The sequence below is a fragment of the Olea europaea genome, chromosome 20 (assembly GCF_002742605.1).
Source record: "Olea europaea var. sylvestris chromosome 20, O_europaea_v1, whole genome shotgun sequence".
NCBI lineage: Eukaryota > Viridiplantae > Streptophyta > Magnoliopsida > Lamiales > Oleaceae > Olea > Olea europaea.
The window spans coordinates 13,101,838-13,107,726 of record NC_036256.1 but is presented as its reverse complement, the minus strand read 5'-3'; the positions used below and the strand labels follow the sequence as shown (position 1 = coordinate 13,107,726).

The window sequence follows — 5,889 nt, the reverse complement described above, 5'->3', positions numbered from 1 at the left end:
CTATATAGTTAAAAATGAGTATGAGAAATAAATTATAGTGTATTTGATTGCAAACATAGAATTTACATGAAAGAAAATAAATTCTAGACAATTCAATTGTCTTTGAAATTATTTTCATTGAAATTGTCAATTAAATGTATTTGATTAATTTAATTTTCAGCCTATTATACTTGTCCTTTTTTATTGGTGGGTAAATAAGAGAGGGTAAATGAGAGAGAAAATTACCTGAAAAATAAAAACATATCTCCTTAAAGGGAATCAAATAGGGGCATGCAAGTAAGCTGGAAGAGATTTCGTGATTATATAGTATATGTAGGAGGAGCATGAAAAAAGAGAATTCAAGGTTTAAGTGTTGCATAAATGCGGATAATAATTTATTAGTGTGTCTACTTCAGAATTAACGAATTATTATATTCTGCACAATTTAATTCTTTGTTGTAGGGTGAATATTTCAAATTTATTGTACTAAGTTATATTTTTAGACAATTCGCATATGGTAGTTTCTTATTGAAATTATTTAGGATTTTGGTTTTCAAGGTGTAGATGTTTTAATAAGATAATTTGTCGCGTAGATATTTTTGGGTATAATAAGTTCATTTTTACTGTTTAAAATTTTCAGCATTAAATAAAAGATATAAAGTTTAAAATCTTTTGAAAAATTATACAACGTGAAAAGTACGATTAAAAAATTAGTATTTATAAAAGAGTGATATTCCTAAATATACTATAAAATAAGCCTTTGAGGTACTTTTTGATAAAATCATAGTCATTGCATCCAATAACCAAATTCTCCACAGCTACGCAGATCACATCCTTTGCATCTCCACTCCCAACTTTCTTCTCCACTTTCACCTGCCATTTTGCACGTGTCATTTCATAAATTATAAATTTTGTGTTTAACTCACTCTTTAGGCACCACCTCCTGCTGGAATGTATTTTTGAGAACGTCTTCGATGAATGATATATTTTCGGGTACAATCTCGACCAAAAGATACAACGTAAAAAAATACTTTATACATTGACAGATTTGACATTCAACAGTAGATATACTTAATAAACTTTTGAATCCACTTTGAAATTGCCTTTATGACACAAGGTGCTTTTCAATCTTTTCGTCAGACAGCCACAAGTGTATGACCTAGAAACGATGACTTTGACCCAATTGAGGTTGACATCTAAAATGTTAGAATGAAGTCACATGTTAAGCATTCAATGAACATCACTTCATCTCCCTTGATATAGAAGGCCACACTCGGTGTCTCTCAAATATAATGAAACTTTGAATGTAATCTTGAACATCATAGAAGTCCACACTCAGTCTTTCAAATATAATAAAACTTTGAATCTAATCTTGAACACCATTATCATATTGCAAGCTTGATATTCATCAACTCAGCATCCAGTATCTCTTCCACAGTTAAATACTTTCTTCACTGTTTGACTTGAGCGTAGGAGTGCTCACGATCATTGCATACCATTGAATCTATGGTCACAAACAGTCTAACATAGTGTCCAATCATACATGTATGATATACGTGGATGAAAGAGGAGTTGAATTTTTTCGACCATGTGTTTTCACTAAATTTCAAGGTCCAACATAAACGATGAAATTACTCGACTATTAGACAAAACAAAAAATATAACAAATAAGGGTTTTAACTTACTTTTCTCTTTTAATTGCATACTAAATATGCCATCGGCTACTACACACAATTATGCAGCTGAATAATGCTATGTCACTTGAGTGTTAGGAACTCGTCTGAAAACTTAAACTATTAGATATAGAATAGATTATTTATTTGCAGTTATGCCTTTAGTGCATCTATCTTTTGTCTTGAACATGAAGTCCCGTGGCATTGGATTTTCAATGTTTGATCACATGTCATGTGACAGTGAGTTCATCACTAGTCTATTCCATCACGTGGCTGTTGACTTGTTCACTATTTATGAAAGCTTGGAGATATAAACATATAATATTTTATTGGATACTTGAGTATTTGCTAAGTTACAACTTCAACTATGACTAACGGATAAATTTAAAGAGATTCATCGATTCTTAAAACGAAAACAGTTTAAGAACGCTGATTAAGAATATTGTTTTTAGTTATAAAAAATTAATTTTTTATAATTTTGCATAAAAGCGATTTTACATAAACTATAATTTTTTTCTCAAAAACTGATTTTTTATTTAAAAAACCAAAAAAAAAAAAAGGACTTATAAAAGAAGTAAAGATTAAATATTTCCTTGCTCTCGGTATTTGTAGGGCTAGGCATAACCCAATCCAAACCACTCAATCCGACCAATCCAAACCAAATCGATCGGTTTGGATTGATTTTTTAAGTTCAATTGTGTTGGGTTGTGTCGGAAAATTGAATTTGAAGTTGGGTTGGGTGACTTGGGTCTCGGATTATGTATTAAAACTCAATCCAACCCAACCCAATCCAATGAATTAAAAAATTAATATCTAAAATGAGCAAAAATTAAATAGACACAATAGTAAAGACAAGAGAATGATTTATAATTTATAAACGTCTATTTTCTTATCATAAACCGATTAACATGAACACTATGTACAAATGCAATGTTATTTGACGATAAAATAAAAATAAGAGGTATGATGATGAAATGAATGAATTTCAAAAATTTTTAAAAAGAAAATGCTTTAGAAATTTTAACGACCAAAAAATATACTTATATTCATCTTCCGATTCAACCAAGTTCCAACTGATGATGAAGTGAACCAAAACTATGTCGTTAGCCGAGTAAAGATTGTGTACACGAGAACCCTGACACTTTAGTCGGTCAGATGAGAAAAATCTCAACCAAATCAATAAGGCCCTTTTGGTAGGCAATTTTCAATTTACTTTTATTTATTTATTTATTTATTATTTTTTTGAGAATCTATTTTAAAATTGCAAAAAAAAAAGTAATAATTTATCCTTTTAAATATTATTTCTCAAAAATAGAAAACTAAAAAATACGCCTGATTTGAAATCTTGAAAATTTATTTAACATTTTATTCTATAAAATTTAATTATTCAGTAAAAATAAATGAATCTTATGTTAATATATTATCAGATAATATATACATTTTAAATTTGGTAAATCTTATAATATTTTTTATCACTACAAAAGTAAAATAAAAATAAATAATAAATTGAGTTCAAAATATATCAATTTTATATTTTGAATTTATTTTAGAATTTATCGATTTTATTTCAAATATATATATATATATCGATCTTATTTTTCCGAAAATTGTACACCCACATTGTAAGATACGAGTTCTCAAATCTCAACAACAAATCTTATATTACAAAACGAGTTTTGCTATATGTAAATTCTGGTGTACACTTTGGCATGCATTTTTTTGTTGGATGTGGATCCTCCCTCTTGTGAGGCGAGTGTACACTGTAATGTACAAATAGCATTTCTCTTACAACATAATAGAGATAAAAGTATTTAGGTAGTAGAAATATGACCGATAGACCAAAATGTCATTTGCGCAAGCAATGGAATCATCAGCCCTGAGAGGGTTGATTCATCAATTTTGGATGCTAGCCTTTTACTGCCTAGGAAAAATCTTGTAACCAAGTTGAGGCTCCATCATTCCCTTTTCTACCATTTCTTGGCAACAGCTTCTCCTCCAAAACTGCAAAACTCGTATGGTATCATTATCTCTTTGCAAATGTAAAATGGTCAATTAAATGCCACTGCTGATTGATCAACTTGTTTTTATTTCCCGACCACATCATCTTGATCAAGAGAAAGTCTTCCATGGGGTGGTCGCACCGTGTGCCACCTCGGCAGGTGGCCCACACACCTTGGGATTGGGTGGTGGGCCACCTGACAAGGTGGACCACCATCCCATGGAAAATTTTCTCCTTGATCAGAGTGTTGCAAGTCTGTGCAACAGGCTGGGGTGATGGGGGGTCCTTTCTCCTTCATATTCTTCAACAACTTATACATATCTCGATCTTCTTTTGAGTCACAAATTCCGCAATCAAACAAGTGTATAATGCAGCATCGAACTTATATACCCTTTCGATCTTCTTTTTTCACCTCCTGCACGACTCCATTAAAATCTTCGCCTGGCGCCAAAGACTGAGCAGAAACGTTATAAATGCTATAATTCAGCATGAAACTACATCCCAATTTCTCAAAGAAAGCCTGTGCATCTTTTCCCAGCAAAGAGTATGATACATCTCTTCCACAATTTTAGTATATTAAACTTCTCCATAGATGAAAATCCCAACAGTAATTTCCTCTCCTTCACAGAAACAAATGCTTCGATCACCATAATAAACGTTTCCATCTCGAGCAGATCATTCTCCTCATTTCTTCGAGAACAGACACGATGGTCTCAAACTGTCTCCTCTTCTCAAGGACAATAATCATCGCAGATCTCGACTAAAAGGCAACTCGCATTCATCTAAAATCATTCAATATTCACCTTCAAACTCATATCTTTGATCTGAATCAATTCACTCACCATCTCCACCTCCTCCTAACCGGTACTCCATTTCACATTTTTAACGACAATTGATTCATTTCCGCAACGCTCATTCTCAGAATCCAATCACACGTATTAAAGACCCTAAAAGTATAAAAGCAATAAAAGGAAATACTGTGATTGTAGGGAAATCTCAGCTTTCGAAGTGGGTTTAATGGCAATATTTTTTGAAGAGGAGAGAATGAAGAGGGGTGTGACAAAATAAATGGAATTTCACAAAAAGCACAATAGAGACTACTACGAGTAAAAGAATGAAGCAAAAAACACATGGACAGAGAGCTACCGTTAGTTTGCTTTCCTTGAATTCATCAACCCCGTACCGTTCAGATTTGTAATTCGGTGGCGCTAAGGAAGAGTTTGCCATTTACAGTGGTATTTCTGGTGGAATTTGAGTGAAAAATAGATTTGAAGAGTAGGGGTTTCTTCAAAATGCCCAAAATGCAGCCCTTTTGTGTAAATCGAAGAAAAAAGAGAACGCTTAAATTGAGTGGGACGTGGATTCGAAGATCTATGATTTCCTCAAAATGCTCTAATATATAGCCCTTTAGTGTAAATTCAACAAAAAAGGAATGCTTAAATTGAGTGGGATTTGGATTTGAAGAGTAGAAATTTCTTCCACAGTCTCAATTAAATAGCAAATTCATAGTACTGGGAAATTCAAAGGGAAAAAAAAAAAAGAAGTAATGGTCGCAGGCTCGTTCGGTGGCTAGACAGCGATGCTGTGGGTTGGTGAAGGAGAAAGAAAATGGGAGCATGTTGAATGAGCTGCAAAGTTAACTTCTTCATTACAAGAATGTTTGGCAAATTATGGAACCCAATTTAGAACATCTCCAAATATTCTTTAAACATAAAATATCTTCACTTTAAGAGTCAATTCTTAAAATTATATTTCAAGAGACTTTTTAAATTAACATTTTAAAATAAAGATTAATTTGAAAGTCAAACCACTTTCGATCATTAAATGAAGAAAAATAATATAATAATTTCGACGAAAACTAGCGAAAATAAAAGGTAGAATAAAATAATATATATTTTTTAAAGTGGTAAAATTAAGTGTTAAAGATAAATAATTTGTTGAAGTACTTATATATACTTTCTAAATTAAAAAATAAAATAAAATGCTCTTTGAAAATAGAAATTCTCTTAGATATTCTCTTAATTTAGTACAATCAAATCACTTAACTTTGAATTGATTATAAAACTAATTTAAATTTAATTAATGCAATATATTTGAGCTAGACATTAAAATTAATGGATAGCTGACGTTTTAGACAATTACATTAAGAGTCTGTTTGATGTAGAATTTTAGAGAATAAGTCCTAGTTTGAGCCTCATTTTTTGGTGAAAATGAGGTTTGTTATATTAATTTTTTTGG

General features: G+C 31.4%; 1 long non-coding RNA gene across 1 annotated transcript; it reads right to left on the bottom strand.

The window, feature by feature from the left end:
• Nucleotides 1-3,286: 3,286 nt before the first annotated feature.
• Nucleotides 3,287-5,303, bottom strand: LOC111369682. The gene is made up of 2 exons (XR_002698215.1): nt 4,798-5,303; nt 3,287-4,598 (listed from the first exon to the last, which is right to left on the bottom strand). It is a non-coding gene; the product is annotated as an uncharacterized LOC111369682 (long non-coding RNA).
• Nucleotides 5,304-5,889: the final 586 nt, after the last annotated feature.